The sequence below is a fragment of the Pinus tabuliformis genome, chromosome X (genome assembly GCF_031772625.1).
Source record: "Pinus tabuliformis cultivar Carrire ecotype Pingquan chromosome X, CPIR1, whole genome shotgun sequence".
Taxonomy (NCBI): Eukaryota; Viridiplantae; Streptophyta; class Pinopsida; order Pinales; family Pinaceae; genus Pinus; species Pinus tabuliformis.
In genome coordinates, this window is record NC_142308.1 from 1,157,038,093 (window position 1) to 1,157,063,211 (window position 25,119).

The window sequence follows — 25,119 nt, forward strand, 5'->3', positions numbered from 1 at the left end:
AATTGTGCCATCCCACAGGAGTCAAAACTTGTCTTCAAACTATACAAATCTATATGTATTTTGATAGGCCTAGTGCTACTAATGGAATAGCTAGGACCCAAGGATTTTCATTGGTTGGAAATGATTTAAAAATGGTGATGACTCAATGAAACGACTCATATTTATGGGCACTTCTATTTCACAATAGAGGTGATGACAATATATAATAGCACTAGCTCATTATTCAATGCCACTTAGTGATCCACATGGATACCAGTGGCCACCTGCCTCCTCCATTAAGTCAACAATTCTCTATCTTCTTTGTAGTTTTTCTATATTCTTTTGGGTACAAAACATCCAAGGATATTTTGAGGCCATCAAGTCTAATCCTCAGACATTTCTTTCTAATGAGCTATTGAACACCCCAAAAGGATATTGCATGCAACCGTTTTATCCCTAGGAATTTGATGTAACAACTAACCACCTTGGGGTCTATAAATCTTTAGACACATATTCTAGAATTATGGTTTTGGAGATTTAGGGTTATTTCAATATCTTAAAATACCATTATTCTAGATTCTTGTAATATAATTTTTTGAATGAATGTAAATGCCATATTTCTCTGTCTTTAGAGACAACTACCACCGCTCTATCAAATTTGCGTCCTATAATATTATATTATTATTTTTATTAATAGAAGTTCAATTTTCACTATACTATTGTCTTTTAATCTATATTTATGTGTGTGTGTGTGTGCATTTTTTATTTCATTTCCTTCATTTTGTTCAGTTTCTTTCATAATATGGACCATTGTATCAAAGCAATTAGCTTGTTGTTTTCTGTGCATGTCCCCAATGAGGCGAAGGATAGATAGTTGAGACTCTATAACTAAGTCTTGAGCTCTTTTCATAAAGGAAAGACCACTCTTGAAAACTTAAGTGGCATCCCATGGAAGAAGAAAAAAGTATTTATAAATTAGGATATCATATCAAGTTTTTATTTGACAAAGAACTTATGTAACCAAGCAATCAGATGATGGAAAATATTTCCTAGATCCTTCAACAATTACCAATAATGACTATTAAAACTTCAACAAGAATAAATTTCAAAGGTGAGACAGGATTTAAGGTATACGTTTAATATGCTATCCCCTTATTCTAAGGCCAAATAGATTCAAATGGTTAGGAAAATTTGTTAGTTATATTAGAGGACTATTAGTCTATCCCTTTTTTCTGTTTTACAATGAAAGGATCCCCTTTGCTTTGCTAAAAGTCCTTCCCCATGTAAACTATTTGTGGGAATTTTACTAGGAGAGATAAAATTAAGATGAGCCTATGATATTCAAGGAAGAGTGGACTTTGGCCACTTTTGTGGATGCACTAAAGGAGAAATTTTACCTTGTAAGACACTATGATACCTAATACATGAAATGGATAACTCTATGTTGGATTCACAATTATATCTAAGAAGGGGATGAATTTGTACAATATATTTTTTCTTATTTAAAACATTAAAACACCATAAAATTCAAATCATAAGAAAAACTTAGAACACATGATATACATTGAATCACTTAGGGGTAAAACCACACAAATTATTTTAATGATTGATCACTGTAGGCACTGACTTACAAGAGACACCAATCCCATATGATTTCCAAGCACCAACTTTAAAGAGGCACTAGCTCTTTCTACTATTTTATAGGCATGAACATATAAGAGAAATCAAACCCATCTATTATTTGATATATAATATTTTATTCTTTATTCCAATCTGTTCCTCTATAATTCTATACAAATAGCTTATAAAATATATTATCTCTTTTAATTTTGTTATCATTTTTTCAAATCCTTACACTACTCTAGGATTTATCTTCATATCTAGGCTAAAGTTGAACTCTATGTTATCTAATTCTCTTCTTTCATCTCATACATGTACACTATCAATTATTTCTCACTTAATAAGTGTCCAATTCATCACTTCACTTCAACACACTTAAACAATGTATTTCATATTTGCGCACTAGCTTCAACCCTACCTTTAGATTTCAATGTTCCCTTTTATTTTTCTTATCTAGACTCTTAGTTCAATTTATTTTCTATCATATTTTCATATATGTATGTATGTACATATGTATATTGTTATTTTTGTTTCCATGCATTATAAAAGAAATTTTCTTGTTTATTCAAGCTCCCTTCCATCAAATAATTCTATGTTATGATGCATTTATGCCTTCGCATCAAACTAAATGCATAAATGACCTGATCATGCCTTGTTTAATTTAGAGAGATTGGATATACCCTGAAATATTTAATACTAGAATTTCCTACCAAAACAACATCTTCTGTAAGCCTTCTACTTTCAAGAGCTACATGGTAATACACTTATGAGCAAATGACAATACTAGGTGCTTACTAATGCTTGGGATATCAAATATCAAAAAATTCCTACAAGTTTACACCATAAATGATACTTGGTCTCAATATGTCGAGGGCTCTAAGCACTTGATGTTAAACCTGAGCAACTCAAAACTAAGAGAATAAATTAGAATTGATATATCGTATATTGGAAATGTAAAAAATTTCATGCATTGCCTAATTATTTATATGTTGATATTCCAAGGGCTCCTAGCCCTCAAGTGCTAGACCTTAGCTCCCCATGACAAAGGTATTAGTTGTTGACTACTACCATGTAAGATATCGAGTGATTCATGAGAATGAACCTTTGTAAAATACCAATATGTTGAGGTTTTGGTGGAAATTAGCGGTCAAGCATTACACCATAGTGCTTCCATGATTGGGGCCTTAACCAATCACTACAAAATATATTAGATAAGTGAATTAGTGATGTTGTGCCTTTATGAATTCTCGATATGCTTGTCCCCCTAATATATGGATCATTATTTAATGGTGTTTTTTTCATCCCTTATCTAGCAAAGGAGGACCATAAAACATTGGATTTATGAGTCATTATATATGATACAAAAGTTCTTTCACCAAAATTTGAGGTTCCAACCTTGAATTTGAGGTTTTCTTGAATTTCTTCACTTTTTGCATTAACTAAAGGTTTTCTCCATTTTACCTTTATATGCCCAATGGAATTCCACCTTGGAATGTAGCAAAGGGTATTCCCATATAATTTGACATCAATGATAACATTTTCAAATAATCTCAACCTTTTTCATTAATGGAAACCCCTCAAAAAGATTATGTATAGTGCTGAGGAAATCCTCCTATTAGAACTTCTCATTTTGTATCCACTTATATGTAATTTTTAGTTAGTATAAAACTACTACAATTCTCTCCTTATTTTTCTATAGTTGGAGTTCCACCTATTTATATGTTCTCGATATATGTTTACAAGCAACTTGAAATCCACCTGGCTATGTATCTGTCTGATATTTTTCCCTAGCTCTCTGTAAATACTACATTTCAACATCTTTTTAAAAGCCATCCCCTTTGACATTAATGGAAAAGTAATCCTCCTCCTAAATTAATACATATGCTCAATTACATTCCCTGTTTTAGACTACTCTCCTTGACCATACACTCTACAACATTTTAGAGCTAATTCTTTGCCCTTACTACTTTCCAATAGTAGTATTTCATGATGCATTTGAATGAAAAAATAGCTATTTTATTTATCATGAAATTTAATCAATTTCATTTGTTTCCACTTACTATTTTCCTACAACTCCTAATTTATCACTCCCATCTTCTTGTTCTGATCTAGATAGGTTCCATCTGTCATGACTCCTTATACTTATATTTTATGAAACAGATGTTGGAAATAATACTGAGAAGGGGGGGCGGGGTGAATCAGTATTAGCAAATCTATAATATTTTCATCTCCATTATCAGATTCATATATGCTACTTCAGTTAAGGCAACCCGCGTGTATACGCAATTGTGTTTAACGCAACTAGCGTACATCCAGTAAACTTATAATTTAGTTAGTTGATCTTCAATGAGTGCATCAGAACATTATTAACCATATGAACACTAAATAGGTGCAGTAAAATAGAACAGATCATCACACATAAGAAGCACACATGAACACCATGATATAAGGTGGAAACCCAATGTGGATGAAAGCCACCTGCTGCAATTAGTCTCTATCTTCTTTTAATAAGAAAGTTCTTTTTACAATATTTCTGTACTGGTGTAGTCTTATACGAGTATATAGGCTTCGACCTGGAGAAGGCTACAACCTTCTCTCGTTATCTAGCTTCTCCTAGAAGGGGCCTACAACCCCCTTAGCTCTTGTACTAGCTGATGTACTAGTACGTAGGTGCTAACCTACAGAAGGCTACAACCTTCTCTTTTCTTCCAGGGACCATGTTTCATAAATTTTCAGACTGGATCCACAAATACAAAACAATCACCACTGCAATACAATCATTAACTCTGAATCACCCAACAACTAAATCATTGAAACCCTGTCATCAAAACACAGTCACCAGAACATAGACCAGAGCCTAGAACTCTGCAAAAATCACTAGAACCAACAGCAACCTGAAATATCAAATCTCATAATGTATATGCTACTTGACTTTGTCAAACCAGTGTGTATACGCCCTTTCACTAGAGAGAACCCACGTATAGATTTGAAAATAATTACTTCTACCTTCGCTGCAATTTTTAACTTTAGATATACCCAAAACATAAGATATAAAGGATAAGACATGCGTCAATATTCAGATCTATTCATGATCATACCATATAATGATAATGCATTTTAGTTTTCATGATCTCGGTCCATCAACCTTTATCAATGACATAAGTGCCTCCTTAGTTCAGATCAAGCAAAGCATCACAAACCCATAACTAGCATACTAGATCTCACACTTCATCAAATATTCACCACTTGCACACTTGCACTTCTTGGCCTAATGATCTTCTCCTTATATAGGTTTAGGCCTCTCTCAATACCATGGTCCAAAACCATGTAGAACCAATACCTTGGACCCAATACCTGTGGTCAATACTTTGGACCAAATACCATGGACCAATACCGAAATACCATGGACCCAATACCATGGGCCAAAACATAGTTTTCCAACATGTACGGGCCTTTCCTTTTTTGAAACTACGTGTGTACGTATACGTGCCTTTTGTTTTGCTAACTCACGTGTATATGCACGTTCCTCAATGTTAACCTACGTATACCTCTCTCTAATCATTAATTCTTTGCTCTTGACCTACTACACTATGATCTGAAATCTGAGTGAGTTGCCATCAAGGACAACACCTGTATCATACCTTTAAGAGAGTTGCCATCAAGGACAACACCTGTATCATACCTATATAATAATGCCAACAATCTCCCCCTTTGGACTTGATGGCAACAACCACACCAAGTCACTCTCCCCCTTTGATATCAAGGGCAGAGGGAAGACCAAGATATTCTCTTCCTTTATATACGTTTTGCTATCCATACTCCCCTTGAGTACCTACTGAAATCTTTGATTGAGCTCCCCTTTTGTACATGCCAAGATGTACCAATCCATCCATGCTCCCCCTAAGCACATGCAAGGTCTGCAAAAGCATACCATGACTCTATACATACATCAATCTCTTAAACAAGTGAGAATACACCATTTTTGACTCATCCACCCAACCAAGTGGGGATATACCAAATGTTTATACATGACTCAAAAACATCATTAATCCCATGCATAGTGGGGTAACAAAATACATCATATGATTTACAAAGACCAAGGACCTAAGCAGGACCATGATAGCTATCAGCAACTATCATACACCGTATGATCTACACCATAAGCATTTGTCACTAGCATCCAGACCTGTAACCTGTAATCCATTCTCTTGGTCAAACAACAATTAGTAGCAAGATGTGTCAATAAGCATCATCACCAAAGACTTCTAACCATAATTCGAACAATGCATTATTCAAAGCATATGCTCCCCCTGAGCTTGTTCCAATCATCATATACCATGACCGAACCATTTCCTGAGTCTGTTATGCTGCCTTTTCTTCAGAGCTCCATATATGCGACTCTGCAGCCTATAAATCGCTTATATACGTGACTTATCTTCATAATATCTGTGTATGAAAATTGGAATACTGAAGGTCTACACTTTCAGTTTCCCCTGTGTCTGTTATGTCAGCTAACCGAGTTATGCCACATCTTTTTGTCTCTAATTCTATCTTCTTCAATACCTAGAATTGTGATGATGTATGATCCTCTTGCTTTGGAGTTAGAATTTTTCTCCTGCATTCCCTTACTTTATGTCCAAACTTGTTACATGCATAACATCTTACGTTTTTCATATTCCTCCTATAGTAGTCAATGGCTTTGTGACCAAACATATTGCAAGAAAAACAATATCCCTTGAAGTACTTGAAACGTGATGATCTTTCTGTGTGACGGTCTTGAACCATTCTACTTCTGCATTTGGTTGCAACATGTCCAAGATTATGATATAAATAACATTCAACGTTATTCATCGGAGGAAGTAATCATCTATCACTTCCACCGTTAGGAACAAAAGATTTCCTTGGTTGCTGCTGGGGTTGACCACTTATCTCCTTGTTGATCATTTCAGATTTTGTATTAGAATTCCTTTCCTTACCCTGTGAACTAGATTCACCTTCGAAAGTTTCATAAAAACCAAGACCAGTTTTGATAGCAGGGGATCTTTGACTACTAAGAATATCATCCAAAATCTTAGTACTGTCTTGAAATCGTAATAGTTTATCCTTTTCTTCTAATTTACCATTTAAGATATTTACCTCAACCTGATGTTGTTTTTTCTTTTCCAGATATTGCTTCCTTATGTTTTCTTCAGCTTTTCTTCCTTCTTCCACTTGATGCCTTAATTTGAGCACTTAATGTTCTTGTTCTTCAAGAGCTTCTTTATTTTGCTTATTTGATTCTTTAAGATCTTCTTTTAGAAAGAGGATCTTAGATACAAGTCTCTGAATTGTTATGCTCTAATCTTTTGCTACATCCTGCAGCTACTCCCTTACTATGGTTACTGTCTCCAGTCGTTCTTTTAATCTCGTAACTTCTTCTATTTCTATGTCCTTATTTTCATATGCCATGAGAAGTCTAATGTCTTCGTCACTATTGGATGAGTCATTACTTTTATCATGAGTATGATAATTTCTATTAACTTCTTCAAACATCTTTCCTTTGTTATGAGGGTATCTAGCAGCGTAGTGACCAACTCTACCACAAGAAAAGCGTTTGAAAGGTAGCTTAGCTTTGAACCTTCCAAATCCTCATTCAAGATTCTTGACAAAATTTACCTCATATTCTTCTTCTGAAATGTATCCAGATTCACCGAGTTTTTTTTTTTTTTCCATTTGTTGATAAATTAAATGTGGCTTCTCTCATATCTGATGGTCCTCCTTTCCTCATCTCAAAAGTAGTTAAGATTCCGTGAAGCTGCGTCATAGTGATTTTCTACAGATCCTCCTTTTCTTCTATGGTAGACACTTTGGATTCAAATTTAGCAGAAAAGGATCTCAAAACTTTTTCAACTAAGACAACTTAATTTCTTCACCCAAATTCCTCATACAATTGACAATCTCATCTATACGCAGGAAGCAATTAGCTATACTTTCATTACTATGCAAGTTAAGAGTTTCATACCGTATTCTGAGAGTTTGAAGCTTAGGACGTTTTACTTGATCATCTCCTTCAAATCTTAGAAAGATTTTGTCCCATATTTCTTTGGCCGATTTGAACTGCATGACCTTGACAAATTCTGATTGTGTCAAACTTCACAATAAGACAGTAACAGCTTTGGCATTGAGTTCATATTGCTTTCTATCTGCTGTATCTGTAGGAATTGGTGATGGATATGTATATCCTCCTTCCATAATTCCCAAAACATATGTTCCAAGTGATTGTAGATATTTTGTGGTTCTTATCTTCCAGTAGACAAAATTTCTCCCATCGAAGACTTGTGGTTTGATGGATCCCTCTCTTTCGTGATTACTCATCCTGATGGATCTTCCTTCAAGTGATCAAGCTTCTTCCGAGGGACATGCTCTGATACCAATTGTTGGAAATAACACTAAGAGGGGGGGATGAATCAGTATTAGAAAATCAATAATCTTTTCATTTCCATTATCAGATTCATATACACTACTTCAGTTAAGGCAACCCACGTGTATACGCAATTGTGTTTAATGCAACTAGCGTATATCCAGTAAACTTATAATTCAGTTAGTTGATCTTCAATGAGTGCATCAGAACATTATTAACCATATTAACAATAAACAGGTGTAGTAAAATAGAACAGATCATCACACATAAGAAGCATACATGAACACCATGATATAATGTGGAAACCCAAAGTGGGTGAAAACCACCTGTTGCAATTCGTCTCTATCTTCTTTTAATAAGAAACTTATTTTTACAATATTTTTGTACTGGTGCAGTCTTATACTAGTATGCAGGCTTCTACCTAAAGAAGTCTACAACCTTCTCTTTTCTTTTAGGGATCACGTTTCGTAAATTTTCAGACTGGATCCATAAATACAAAATAATCACCACTACAATACAATCATTAACTCTGAATCACCCAACAACTAAATCACTGAAACCTTGTCATCAAAACACAGTCACCAGAACACAGACCAGAGCCTAGAACTCTGCAACAATCACTAGAACCAACAGCAACCTGAAATATCAAATCTCATAATGTATACACTACTTGACTGTGTCAAACCAGCGTGTATATGCCCTTTCACTAGAGAGAACCCGCGTATAGATCTAAAAATAATTACTTATACCTTCGCTGTAATTTTCAACTTCAAATATACCCAGAACATAAGATATAAAGGATAAGGCATGCGTCAGTATTCAGATCTATTCATGATCATACCATATAATGATAATGCATTCTAGTCTTCATCATCCTGGTCCATCAACCTTTATCAACCGCATAGGTGCCTCCGTAGTTCAGATCAAGCAAAGCCCCACAAACCAATAACTAGCATACTAGATCTCACACGTCATCAGATATTCATCACTTGCACACTTTCACTTCTTGGCCTAATGATCTTCTCCTTATATATGTTTAGTCCTCTCTTAATACCATGGTCCAAAACCATGTAGAACCAATACCTTGGACCCAATACCTGGGGTCAATACTTCAGACCAAATACCATGGACCAATACCAAAATACCATGGACCCAATACCACGGGCCAAAACTTAGTTTTCCAACATGTACGTGCCTTTCCTTCTGTGAAACTGCATGTGTACATATACATGCCTTTTGTTCTGCTAACCCGCATGTATACGCACTTTCATCAAGGTTAACCTGCGTATACCTCTCTCTAATCATTAATTCTTTGCTCTTGACCTGTTGCACTATGATCTGTCATCTGAGTGAGTTGCCATCAAGGACAACACCTATATCATACCTCTAAGAGAGTTTCCATCAAGGACAACACCTGTATCATACCTGTATCATAATGCCAACAATCTCCCCCTTTGGACTTGATGGCAACAACCACACCAAGTCACTCTCCCCCTTTGACATCAAGGGCAAAGGGTGGACCAAGATATTCTCTTCCTTTATATACCTTCTGCTGTCCATACTCCCCCTAAGTACCTACTGAAATCTCTGATTGAGCTCCCCTTTTGTACATGCCAAGATGTAACAATCCGTCCATGCTCCCCTTCAGCACATGCAAGGTCTGCAAAAGCATACCATGACTCTATACATACATCAATCTCCCAACCAAGTGAGAATACACCATTTTTTACTCATCCACCCAACCAAGTGGGGATATACCAAATTCTTATACATGACACAAAAACAAGAAACATTACATCATCCATCCCATGCATAGTGGGGTAACAAAATACATCATATGATTTACAAAGACCAAGGACCTAAACAAGACCATGATAGTTATCAGCAGCTATGATACACCGTATGATCTAGACGATAAACATCTATCACTATCATCCAGACCTGTAACTTGCAACCCATTCTCTTCGTCAAACAACAATCAGTAGCAAGATGTGTCAATAAGCATCATCACCAAAGACTTCTAACCATAATGCCAACAATGCATTATTCGAAGCATATGCTCCCCTTGAGCCTGTGCCAATCATCATATACTATGACCGCACCATTTCCTGAGTCTGTTCTGCTGCCTTTTCTTCAGAGCTCCATATACGTGACTCTATAGCCTAAAACTCGCGTATATACGTGACTTATCTTCATAATATCTGCATATGCAAATTGGAATACTTAAGGTCTACACTTTCAGTTTCCCCTGTGTCTGTTATGTCAGCAAACTGAGTTATTCCACATCTTTCTGTCTCTAATTCTGTTTTCTTCAATAACTGGAATTGTGATGATGTATGATCCTTTTGCTTTGAAGTTTGAATTTTGCTCCTGCATTCCCTTACTTTATGTCCAAACTTGTTACATGCATAACATCTTACATTTTTCATATTCCTCCTATAGTAGTCAATGGCTTTGTGACCAAACATATTGCAAGAAAAACAATATACCTTGAAGTACCTGAAACGTGATGATCTTTCTATGTGATGGTCTTGAACCATTCTACTTCTGCATCTGGCTGCAACATGTCCAAGATTATGACATACATAACAGTCAACATTATTCATCGGAGGAAATAATCGTCTATCACTTCCACCATTAGGAAGAAAATATTTTGTTGGTTGCTGCTGGGGTTGACCACTTATCTCCTTGTTGATAATTTTAGATTTTGTATTAGAATTCCTTTCCTCACCCTGTGAGCTAGATTCACCTTCGACAGTTTCATAAAAGCCAAGACCATTTTTGATAGCAGGGGATCTTTGACTATTGAGAATATCATCCAAAATCTTAGTACTGTCTTGAAATCGTAACAATTTATCCTTTTGTTCTAATTTACCTTTTAAGATATTTACCTCAACCTAATGTTGTTTTTCCTTTTCCAGATATTGCTTCGTTATGTTTTCCTCAGCTTTTCTTCCTTCTTCCACTTGTTTCCTTAGTTCGAGCACTTCATGTTCTTGTTCTTCAAGAGCTTTTTTATTCTGCTTCTTTGATTTTTTAAGATCTTGTTTTAGAGAGAGGATCTTAGATTCAAGTCCCTGAATTGTTATGATCTGATCTTTTGCTACATCCTGCAGCTGCTCCCTTACTCTGGTTACTGTCTCCAATTGTTCTTTTAATCTGGTAACTTCTTCTATTTCTACGTCCTTATTTTCATATGACATGAGAAGTCGAATGTCTTCATCACTATTGAATAAGTCATTACTTTTATCATGAGTATAATAACTTCTATTACCTTCTTCATACATCTTTCCTTTGTTATGAGGGCATCTAGCAACGTAGTGACCAACTCTACCACATGAAAAGCATTTGAAAGGTAGCTTACCTTTGAGCCTTCCAGATCCTCGTTCAAGATTCTTGACAAAATTTACCTCATATTCTTATTCTGAAATGTATCCAGATTCACTGAGTTTTTCTTTCCCACTTGCTGATACATTAAATGCAACTTCTCTCATATCTGATGGTCCTCCTTTCCTCATCTCAAAAGTAGTTAAGATTCCGTGAAGCTGCATCATAGTGATTTTCTGCATATCCTCCTTTTCTTATATGGCAGACACTTTGGATTCAAATTTAGCAGACAAGGATCTCAAAACTTTCTCAACTAAGACAACTTAATTTCTTCACCCAGATTCCTCATACAATTGACAATCTCATCTATACACAGGAAGTAATTAGCTATGCTTTCATTACTATGCATCTTAAGAGTTTCATACCGTATTCTGAGAGTTTGAAGCTTAGGATGTTTTACTTGATCATCTCCTCCATAGCTTAGAATGATTTTGTTCCATATTTCTTTCGCTGATTTGTGCTACATGACCTTGACAAATTCTGATTGTGTCAAACTTCCCAATAAGACAGTAACAACTTTGGCATTGAGTTCATATTGCTTTCTATTTGTTGTATCTGTAGGAATTGTTGATGGATATGTATATCCTCCTTCCACGATTCCCCAAACATCTGTTCCAAGTGATTGTAGATATGTTGTGGTTCTTATCTTCCAGTAGACAAAATTTCTCCCATCGAAGATTGGTGGTCTGATGGATCCCTCTCTTTCGTGATTACTCATCCTGATGGATCTTCCTTCAAGCGATCAAGCTTCTTCTGAAGGACCTGCTCTGATACCAATTGTTGGAAATAATACTGAGAGGGGGGGTGAATCAGTATTAGAAAATCAATAATCTTTTCATTTCCATTATCATATTCATATACGCTACTTCAGTTAAGGCAACCTGTGTGTATATACAACTGTGTTTAATGCAACTAGCATATATCTAGTAAACTTATAATTCAGTTAGTTGATCTTCAATGAGTGCATTAGAACATTATTAACCACATGAATAGTAAACAGGTGCAGTAAAACAGAATAAATCATCACACATAAGAAGCACACATGAACACCATGATATTAGGTGGAAACCCAATGTGGGTGAAAACCACTTGCTACAATTCGTCTCTATCTTCTTTTAATAAGAAACTTCTTTTTACAATATTTCTGTATTGGTGTAGTCTTATACCAGTACGCAGGCTTCTACCTGTAGAAGGCTACAACCTTCTCTCATTCTCCAGCTTCTCCTAGAAGGGAGCTACAACCCCCTTAGCTCTTGTACTAGCTGATGTACTAGTATGTAGGTGCTGACCTACAGAAGGCTACAACCTTCTCTTTTCTTCCAGGGACCACGTTTCATAAATTTTCACACTGGATCCATAAATACAAAATAATCACGACTGCAATACAATCATTAACTTTGAATCACCCAACAACTGAATCACTGAAACACAGTCACCAGAACCCTGCAACAATCACTAGAACCAACAACAAGTTGAAATATCAAATCTCATAATATATATGCTACTTGACTGTGTCAAACCAGCGTGTATATGCCCTTTCACTAGAGAGAACTTGCGTATAGATCTGAAAATAATTACTTATACCTTCGCTGCAATTTTCAACTTCAGATATACCTAGAACATAAGATATAAAGGATAAGACATGCGTCAGTATTCAGATCTATTCATGATCATACCATATAATGATAATGCATTTTAGTCTTCATGATCCTGATCCATCAACCTTTATCAACCGCATAGGTGCCTCCTTAGTTCAGATCAAGCAAAGCATCACAAACCCATAACCAGCATACTAGATCTCACACTTCATCAGATATTCATCACTTGCACACTTGCACTTCTTGGCCTAATGATCTTCTCCTTATATAGGTTTAGGCCTCTCTCAATACCATGGTCCAAAACCACGTAGAACCAATACCTTGGACCCAATACCTGGGGTCAATACTTCAGACCAAATACCATGGACCAATACCAAAATACCATGGACCCAATACCATGGGCCAAAACTTAGTTTTCCAACATCTACGCACCTTTCCTTTTGTGAAACTACATGTGTACGTATATGCACCTTTTGTTCTACTAACCCGTGTGTATACACACTTTCATCAAGGTTAACCTGCGTATACCTCTCTCTAATCATTAATTGTTTGCTCTTGACCTATTGCACTATGATCTATCATCTGAGTGAGTTTCCATCAAGGACAACACCTGTATCATACCACTGAGAGAGTTGCCATTAAGGGCAACACTTGTATCATAATGCCAACAATCTCCCCCTTTGGACTTGATGGCAACAACCACACCAAGTCACTCTCCCCCTTTGACATCAAGGGCAAAGGGCGGACCAAGATATTCTCTTCCTTGACATACATTGTGTTGTCCATACTCCCCCTGAGTACCTTCTGAAATCTCTGATTGTGCTCCCCTTTTGTACATGCCAAGATGTACCAATCAATCTATTAGCTACCTATACCAATAGGTTTCATATTTCATGATTGGCAAATAAAATTCCAAATATGCTCTGCTTTGGTGATGCAAAGATCCCATATTTCCAAGAGAAGACAAATGTGTGTACATAGCTTGATGTTGACTCAATTTTGATGGATGGTCCAACAGCCTAATCTGGATCATGCCATGTTTCAATTTCCTGTTGTAGAATAGAGAAAGAAGTCTATCCAAACTGTTTAATCTTGGCTGACCAGTAGTTAGGTAGAGAATTAAGGTTCCCAACTGCTTAATCTGGGACCTTGGAAGCAATAAGGCTAGCCTTAGATAGAAAATCAAAAGAAAAAGCCAAAGGAAAAGAAAAGGCACATCAGGGTCTGCAAGTCTAAGTGCACCCTCCATGGAGAAACAAAAAATGCTAGGCTAAGTAGATGGGTAGGTAGATGGGGTTGCAGAAATGTCATTCCTTTCAATTAAATGTTTGGTAACCTAACATAAAGGAAACATCAGTGGATAGGGAAGGTCCTCTTCTCCATCACTTTGCAGCAATACGAAGCAGCATGTCTAACTTCCTGATTCCCCCCCCACATTCATTACTAACATCCCTACACCAGTTGTGTTCATGAAATAATTCAAGGTCTTATGTTGGTACTTGTTTCTTTAAAAGCCACATTTCTTGTCTAAAATTCTTTTCATTTTGATCTACTTCCTAAACTAAGTTGATTTCATATAAAACTTAGTGTTTTCCCCTATGTTTCCCTTTCCCCTTACTATTATAAACACTATGGTGTATAAACCCCAAGCATTCTATAAATATCCCTTCCCCCTTGGCATTATAGCCATATGTCCAAAGTCAGGGATTAAATTGACCTCTGGTCAGTTTAACAACCTAAGCCCCTACCCTTCTTTTCCCTTCAGAAACCTTTTGAAACCCTTTACCCACTTCATGTGCAGAAGCCCTTGTAAAAAAGCCAATATTACCCCTAACCCGCATTATTTGCAAAATGCACCAAAAACCCATCTTTCTGCTTTACCCAAAGTTTGGCGCAATTCACATTTTTTCATAAAAATACATTGGAAAAACCATATAATTTGCCAAAGTCCAAAGTCCCCGCCAGGCGTGTATTTCAAAGAAAATATTATTTTATTCCCGCAGTGCCGTCGTATCGTACTGGCACTTCAACAACCCGTCGACCACCGGATCCGGGTCTTTTCATCGGACGGCTCACATGCATATCGGGTCGGGCCCGACGTCCGACCTTTACGTCCCGAGAAACTGTCAGAGGGTGATGTCAGGCCTCCGCCACGCGTCACCCCCAGATTTTCTCGGGTCGCCCTCTGACAAAACCACTTCCGTATCGAGGGCGGTCCGAGAAAACCCACTTACCGCTCGTGGTTTTATGCCGGCCCATCACGTCCATGTCATTACCACGTCAGGCCCATGTCAGGCCACCTCACCACCGCATCAGCGCCCCCGTCCACCAGCACTCCGACATGTCCGCCAGCTACGCATCCCCGTGGACCACTCACAGCTTGCCACCTCACCCGATGACGTCATGCTGACGTCACCCGACCCTGACCCCACCTGATGACGTCATGCTGACGTCATCCAAAAAAGGCGCCAATGTTCCAAAAATCCATATTTTGGCCAAAAAACCGTGTTTTTCTCACTTTTTGCAAAAAACAAACTGTTCTGCTCTGCATGCAAAGTACGATCTCGTCCGCCAACCTGCTGAAATCGACACAGAGACCGCTGGCGCCTCCATTCCACCTGCACTTGTAACCGTTGCCACCAATTCACCAGGTATTTATCGAAATTACTTCCCCTGTGCCTGGTTTGTCCATAATTATCCGAAACCAAGTTAAAAAAGGTGAGGAAGTTCGTACTTACCAGCAAATCCCCGGTGGTTGGCCTTCATTTTCAACTATTGAGTCGAAATTCACCTGCAGAGCCTTGTTTATCCAAGTTTTCACCAAACCTGCACTCTGTTCGCGCATTCGTGAACTAAGAACCCGAGCTGCCCAAATTCACCGTAAAGAGAGTCTTTTAGGCCGAGCATTTGCTCTATCAGGGCCCTGTGCAGTATTCCAATTGCTGTCACTGCCATTTGCCCTCTGTGCCTTGCAATTCACCTCTCTGTCCAAGAAATATTCCTCTGTGTTGGTCTGTTCACTGAAACCAGTTCTAGTACAAACAGAGTCCTAAAGTAGCCATGGAAACACCAATAGCGTTGAACATTCAACCTCTGAATGCCCCACAGAGAGAGTTAGAATGGAAGGCCCTAGGAGATATAGATTATCAGATGTTAGACTGGTTCCCAATAAATTCTAAGTTTAATATTCACATGCTAAATGAATTGAAAGCTCAACACCTCAGTGGAGCTGATATTTTAGGGATTTGGGACTCCAACTTGCCCATTTATAATCTCCCTCAAGTCAATGCCCTTCCAGACCTAATTCATAGATGCCAGGAGAACTATGATCCCTGTCAAAGAGCTGTCCTCAGTCCATCAGGTGCAGTCCTGTTCCATATCACCCCTGAGGCCATAAATCAAATGCTCAACTTTCATTCTGCAAGACCATTGACTCCTCTCTCCATGTTAGATTTATTAAAGAAGGGGGGCAACTTGTCCAGTGCCCAAATCATCAAAATTAATCAGTTATTCATTCAGCCAAGCTCTGAAGCTCTGAGAACACCTCCTATTGGACATCCATATCTCAATGACTTGGGGAGGATGCTGGTAGATTTGATTAGCTATGTCCTGGGCTACAAGGGAGTTGAAGATGTTGATGATACCATAATGGCCATGCTGTCCATATTTTCTCCTGGGAAGCCTCCTGCTGTGCACTATGACTATGCTGAATATATTGCAAACAAGATTCATGAGCAACTAATGAATCTAGAAAGGGAAAAGGTGTTTAGATACACCTCATACATATATCATCTGTTCTTATTTTATCAACCTGACAGTTTCCCTATTCCTCTCAAGAAATTTGATGCCCAGGGAAACCCAAGGTCGGTTGTGTTTTGGACCTCAATTTTTCATTGCACCTCCCGTTCACCATACACATACTGTGAATTCATAGACCTGTTCATTCATCCAGCTATGACTTTGTTATATGGTGTTCCTCCTCCGAGATTAACCGAGGAAATGCAAAGAATTCTCCATCTCTCTAAGTCCTACAGCATTGGTGATTGGTACTTTTACCAACACCACACAGTAATCAGAGTATATGGCTGTGAGTTGAACCCTTATAGGCTGCCAAGATATGTCCCGATGAGACTATTTGCCTTGGAATATTTCAGGTAGTTTGGAAATGCAGACCAAATCCATTTCCATAGTAAAAACAAGAAGGTGCAGCTAAAACTCGGGAACCAGCTAGGCCCTTTCCTTTACAACATAAGGGAGGAGGGATGGAAGGAAGCAGATATGATCCTAGAGGGCCTCCGATTAGAAACTAGTTTCAAATGGGTACCTTATGACCCTAATCATTTCATTTCTCTCAGAAGGATAAAACATAAATTGGGTGGCTATGCTCATATTAAATTGCCTCATATTGAGAAATATGCCAATCTACTAAGTTGGGAAGAAGGCACTCTAGAAGAGCCAATCACTAGAGAGCAAATGCTACAAAGAGAAGCAAAAGATATTGAAAAGGAGGCTGACTTGGAAACTTGTGGACAGGTTTCCTCTTCATACCAAAGGTAGCTTGGAGCAGCTGCATCATCTTCAACAACACATCAGCAAGAACAGCCACCTCCTAGGGCAGAAAAGCAAGCAGAAAAACAGGTAGAATAGCAAGAAAAGGGGCAAAAAGAGGGGCAGCAAATATAGCAGCAAGAACAAATACCTGAAGCCCCAATATCCACTAAGCAACAGGCTCAAGAGAATGTGCCCCTCAGGCAAGAAAAGACAGTGGAGGCCTCAGTGCTACAAACTCCACAAAAAGAAGAAAAGGGAAAGAAGAGGGATAGAGAGCAGGAGACTCCCCTCACCACATCTATAAGTCAAGGGGAGAAGAGGCACAGAATGAATCCCCTCTCTGAGGAAGAAATGCCTATTGGGAAATCTTTGGGCATGGGCCCACCAAGCATGGAAGCATCTGCAAGTTCCTTTCAGCAGGAACAAGAAAGGACAGTTGGAGGAGAAGTCAGCTCCTCAAGCCACCAAAGGGGAGCTGAAACAGGAATCAAACAACAATTCATTGATATTAAAAAGAGGAATGAGCCAATAAGGATACAACTCTACAATCACTTGTTGAAGATGGCTCCCACTAACCAGCAGAGATTGATGTCTGCATATGATGTACAAGAGGGCAAAATGATCATGAGCCATTTCATGCCAACCATGCTGCAGCCACAGTCAGCTGCAGACTACTTAAGAACCAAACTTGAGGTCCTGGCAAAAGACATCCACCCAATGGATCAAATAGAATTGCATAAGCAAACGGGTGAGATGGTGTATGCCACTCTTGCAAACAAAACATTGGTAAATCTTAGGCTGGAAAATAGCCTAAACAACACAGCTGCCCAACATGAGTTGGAGAAAGCATCCTCTCAGGCAAAGGACAACCGAATCAAAGCCTTAGAGGATATAATCATAGAACTTGGGCATGATCCCAAGGACATCAAGGCTGTGCAAGCGCTGCTGAAATTAAGAGATGCAGATATGGCAGCACTAAGGAAAATGGTTAAAATCCCAGCAACTATTCACCCACAAACAGAAGAGGTTGCCCAGCTGAGGCATGACCAAGATGCAGCAGCTATGCTGGTATCATTATACAAACAGCTGATCCAGACACAAGAAAAATTGGGAGAATCAGAGGCTGCACTGCAGGCAGCACTACAACAAAAGGAAGGAGGCCAAACTTCTCAGCCCCCTCCAGAAATAATCAATCTGGAGGAACCTCCTCAGACTACTGCTCCTCCTGCTGAACAGACAGCACACACGGCACCGTCTACATCAGCACCAGCACCAAAAACAGAGCAGGCTCCAAGCCTGGATATGCAGAAGCTCCAGAATGAAATTCAGGCCTTAGAAGCCCAAATGGCAGAGTTAAATGAAGCCAGGGAGAATTTGGCTAAGCTCAATGAAAAGTATGACAAATCCAAGCAGAATGTAGTAGAAAAAGGAAGGGAAATAAAGGCCCTTAAGGAGAAGATAAAGGAGCTGGAGAAGGAGCTCACCCTCGACAAAGTGACAGCTGAGCTCAAGACAGTCTTATGGGCCAACATTGGCCAATCAATCACCGATCAATGGCAATATATTGAGACCATTCATGAGAAAATGGAGCTCATAGGAAAGGCACACAGGGAAATCCAGAGAGCAAGAGCATCTCTAGGCAATATGCCTGAGGTTGCCAATAGAATGATTAATGTGCTCAATAACAGAACGAGCCCTCAGCTGGCAGCAATGGGAATTCCCAACAGGACCGAAACCATTTTGCTAATAAAGAGGGTCCTTACACTAAGAAGCCTGGTACAAACACTGGAAAGAAGAAGCCAGGACATGCAGACAGAGGTTAACAAGTTCATGGACAAATTTACAGTACTACAAGGCAGAGGTCTTCCTGGCTTACTGAACAGCGCAGGGAGGCTACTTTCACATGAAAATTATGCTAAGAGGGTCAATACATTTGCCACAAATCAGATCACTGAAAGACCCAGTACTTCAGAAGAAATAGGGCCAGCATCAGGACAAAGTCTCTACGACAGAGTAGAGAACTTATTTTTTATTATGAATGAGATCAAACATTTGTTTGAAGTGCCTCCAAACTTTTACAAATATACAGAGGCAGATGAGACTTTAGATGCAATTTTGAGACATCAATTGCCCACACAGGAATGGTGGACCAAGATGATACAGATGATATTATAGACAAGAAGCCATTCACCAAATTTTTTCATCAAAAATATAAGTTATCATGTACAGGAAAAAGTTGATGCATTCAATATATTGGAGAAGGATGGGCTGAGCCAACTTAGTAAACCTACTCGGCCACTAAAGCAGCTCTGACAGTTACGGGTGACAGGGCCGAGAAATCTATAAGATGACAAAGACATAAAGACACATCATTCAGCATTTATAACAGAATGTTCAACCGACTCAGTGGCCTCCAAAGGTCAAAAGACTTCTGACAGAATTAAAGAACATTCATTTTGTATTCATAGCAGTAATAATTTCCTTATCTGCTATCTTGTAAAGTTGGTGAACGTATTTATTTCTCAAATGACTCATCGGTTCAGATATTTTGTGTAACCGATTGTATGTATTCCCCCTCGCATAAGCTTGCAGGGGGTTGTTCATTTTCTCTTCTAGAGATCTTATGCTGTAAATTTTCAGAGTATTAATACAAAAGCTGATGGTATTTCCAAAGTTCTGGGTTGTCTGAGGCATTGTGTGTGCTTGCTGAATGCTACAGGATTCCTGCGTATTCCACGGAACAATAATTTTCTTTGACCTGTTCATTATGTTTGTTGTTTTCTTCATAATCCATTCATGTTCTGTCTTATAGTTTTATGGCAAAGAAAAAGAATAGTTTCAGGACTTATTTCATAGAATACCCTGAACTCAATCTAAGCTATTATGTATGTTTTCCTCAGTTATAGTTATAAGAGTGTAATTCTTAATTGCTGCACTTCTAAACTATACCTTTCACAGTGATTATTGTTCAGGAATTCAAGTTTGCTCCTGTGCAATATATCTCTTTCTCACACCCTCAGCTTAGTGGAAAATTATTAATTGCTTTTCACTAGTTAAACACACTTCACCATCACAATTTCAAGTTTGTCCCATGAAGTATTTAAATGGCCCTGCAGTTTCAGCAACCCAACTCAATATTTCAAACAACATGTAGCCACAGACTCCATTACCCAATGGATTAAGACTATCTGAAGACTTCCACCTTAGAAACAGAAAGACATCCCTCAACCAAACAATAAAACCAAACCCTAAACTTATAACTAGCCTAAAATCTTCACAAAACAGAGCAAAAACTTAAAGAGAGAGCCCTCTCTGATTGTAGGTAGGCTAGGACCTATAATCCAAAGCTTGGTTAGTGGTTACCCCGGCTGTATTCTCTTGGGAGTCAAAGGGAACAACCTGGGTGTTAACATAATTGGCGACTCCACTGGGGAACTAAGCATATTTTTCAAACTGCTGTCTGTCTTTAGACAGTGGTTCTGGAAACAGCTTGAGCAGTTCGTTGAAATAGTTCTAAAAATATTCTAAAATACCAAAAGAAGTGTAGAAGCTGGCTCCCAAAAGGAAGACTAGGCACACAAGGTCAAATCCTGACCCAAGTCCTCCTCCTGTTTTTGAAAACCCCAATTTGATCCATAAAACTCATAAGAGCCAAAAGGGACCAGAGCAATCTCCTGAATCTAGCCCTGAGGCAGTTCAGCACACCTTTATTCCCACCCCTTCTAAGCCAACTTTTCACCTCCATACAACTCATTCCTCCCCCTCTTCATCATCCACTTCACAAAATACATTGTCAACAGCTAACACACAAACTGCTGTAGTTGTCCCTGTTGTTCCAGTTGTCCCAGTTATCCCACCAAATATGGCTAATCGTTATGCACCCCTACAGTTACCCAACAATCCTGGGGCTATGCCTCAGGATTACCAAGGCAAAATCACTTATTTTGATGGAACCAGTACATACACTGCCTTACAACATACCAAGAAAATGCAAGATTACTTCGAAAACTATGAGATAGATGATGATGATGTGAGAATGAAAATTTTTGTACAAAGTCTGACAGGTGAAGTAAGAACTTGGTTCAGGGCATTAGCACCAAATTCTATAGCTAATTCGGGTGCTCTTTACCAGTCCTTTCTAAACAGATGGGAAAAGAAAAAAGACCCTCTACATATTTTATCTGAATATGACACCATAAAGAGAGGTCCACAAGAAACTGTCTCAGACTATTGCACTAGATTCAATTCTATCTATAGTGCTATTCCTCAAAACCTTAGGCCTCCACCTAATTTAGCACTAATAAAGTTCCCTGATGGGTTCGATGCTGATATGGCATATCAACTAAGAGAAAGAGCCCCTGCAACTTTGGCAGACATGCAAGACATAGCAGTAAGTGTAGAGGCAAATCTGATTGCCAAGAGAAATAGGGCCAGAACCGAAAGAAGAACTACCTTTAAGGAAGAACCTTCAGCATTTGAGCAGAAGTTAGATGCAATCATCAAAGGTATGGATAGACTTGGAGACAGAGTGGAAACCTTAGAAAGAAAGGCATCATGGGAAGGGCAAACAAGCAATGTAAGAAACCAAAACTTTAGAAAGAATCAAAATCCCAATACTGGAAGAACTGATCCTAACCAACATGTCAGACCCCCTTTTCAAGAGAATTATGCTGAGGCTTCCACATCTAGTGAGCCTAATGAAGACTCTCACATCAACTTAATGGGATTGGACAATGGGAATCAAATCTTTTTAACACAAGAAGACCATAAGGATGATGATATCAAGCAGTTCCAAACCAAATCAGGTGAGTCATTTGATTTCAAACAAGGCTATGATACAGTTGTTTATGAGGTTCACAAGCAATACAAATTGAGAAGTAGAACAATAAATGTGACACAGCCTGACAAAACAAAGGAAACCCCACAAATTGAAAAGGCTATTGTCATAGAGCCAATTGACAAAACTGGTCCAATCTCAAAAGAAGTAACAGTGGAAGAAATAACTGAAGTATCTCCCTCAAATCAACAGCCAGGGGCTACATCATCCTTGCAGCATAATCCCAGCAATATTTCTCAAAAGGTGAGTAAAAAGGTCAAGCCCCAAGATCAAAATGAGAATCAAGAACAAAGCTCTAAGGAGTCCATAGAAAGGGAAAAGATCATTAACCAGAACACTAAGACCCAACCTGAAAAACCTTTTGATTTGGAAGCTGAAATTGGAAAATTGAAAATAGCCATTCCTCTCTCAGAGTTGGCCAAACATGACATCTATAAACAACAAATCAAGAGATCCCTTCAGCTTACCCATAACAAAGATGATGTTAATGTGTTAGATGATACTCCAGAACTACTTTTCGGCCCAGAGGTTGATGGAAAGACAGCAGTTACAGGAATCTTACCTTTTTATGTCAGTCTGCATGTTCATGATAAGATATTACACAATGCAATGTTTGACTCAGGGGCTTCCCACAACCTGATGCCCAAATCAGTCATGGAAAGATTGAATCTAGATATTACAAGACCATATAAGGACCTATTTTCATTTGACTCTAGCCAAGTTAAGTGTTTAGGTCTTATAAAGGATCTCTGTGTGTCACTTGTCCAATACCCCAACAAGACAATCTTGATGGATGTTGTAGTTGCTGATATCCCACCTAAGTATGGGATGCTGTTATCAAGATCATGGGGGGCTAAAATTCAAGGTTCTCTTCAATTAGACATGTCCTATGCCACCATATCTGTCTTTGGGCAACCAAAGAGACTATACAGAGAAACACTGATGAAATACATGGTAAGCAGTGAAGAGAAACCTCAAAACTTTCCCATTTATGCTGTCCATTCTGACATAGATTCCTATATTCTCTTCAATGACAATACAGGTCCTACAAATGATGATGAAATCAGGACACTCAAACAAGATCAGGATATAGATGAACAAACTGCTGCTCTAGAAATCAAGCTGATGCAATCAACTGATAAAACTGTCCTAGAAGACAAACCAGGTGAACAACCAGAACTTCAACTCACAATTCCAGCTTACAGAGAAGCTATTAGGTTTCCCTTAAAACAAGAGATCCTATGGTTTCTTGAATTTGATGGGTCAGTCAACAAATTAGGGGCAGGAGCAGGGGTTTGGATACATAACAAACAAAACAATCATGCAAAAGGTCGAGCCTATAGACTAAATTTCAGATGCACCAACAATATGGCAGAATATGAAGCCCTTCTACTAGGCCTCAAACTAGTAAAATCCTTACAAGCCATAAAAGTTTCAATCCTAGGAGACTCAGACCTAATTATCCAACAAGTAAAGGGAAATTTTGTCACTAATGACAAAAGACTGAGATCTTATAGGTCTGCTGCTACTGAAATGCTTAAAACTTTCACTGAATTTCAAATTACCAAAATTCCTAGGACCCATAATCTTCATGCTCATAGTTTGGCTACATTTGCAAGCACTTGTAAACTACCTTTTGAACCCCACCATTGCTTCACAGCTGAGATAAAACACAGACCCTCTGTCCCAAATAATGTCAAGGATTGGCAAGTTTTTGAGGATGATACACAAATAAACAATTTCTTGACCTTGCAGCAAGAATTTTCAGGACTAAACATTGATACTGAGGCTGCAAGAGATTCACAAATACTAGGTGAGCAGCAACAAACAAATATCTCACTCGAAACAACAAATCGAATGTTTTTTCCAACAAATTTTGACCAGGAGAAAATACAAGAACTTGAACAATTACATTCTGAGGAAATAGCCGATGCTGAAGATGAAGTTATACAATTGAAAGATAATTTTCTTCCAACAGGCCTAGCTCCATTAGAAGACATTTTTGACTCAAATGATGTCCCCAGAAAACCGAAATTGTAGCCTCTTAATGCTGCTATTGAAGAGTGCAACATTGGAACGGTTGAAAAGCCCAACATAATAAAATTGTCTGCATCCTTACCTCCTGATCAGAAGCCTAAATACATTGACCTCTTCAAAGAGTTTCAAGATGTCTTTGCATGGAGTTATGAGGATTTAAAATCCTGTGACACCTTTGTTATCCAACATACTATCCCTCTCAAGCCTAATCAAAAGCCATTTAAGCAGAAATTGAGAAGGATCAATCCCATGCTTCTCCCTTCAATTGAGAAAGAGGTACAAAAAATGTTTAAAGCTGGTATCATAGCACCTATCAGGTTTTCAGACTGGATTTCAAATTTGGTACCCACAAGAAAGAAAACTGGTGAGATAAGACTTTGTGTTGATCTTAGAAATCTAAACCAAGTGTCCCTCAAGGATAATTATCCCTTACCTAAGATGGATCACATTCTCCAAAGAGTGGTAGGGGCTTCAAGGATCTCTTTACTTGATGGATTCTCAGGCTTTAATCAGATCCTAGTACACCCTGATGATCAAGACAAAACTGCATTCACAACCCCATGGGGAACTTTCAAATATGTAAAAATGCCTTTTGGTTTGAAAAATGCAGGGGCTACATTTCAAAGAGCAATGGATATTGCTTTTGCCAAGGAGATTCATGACTTTCTTGTTATTTATCTAGATGACCTTACACCCTTCTCAAAATCTGA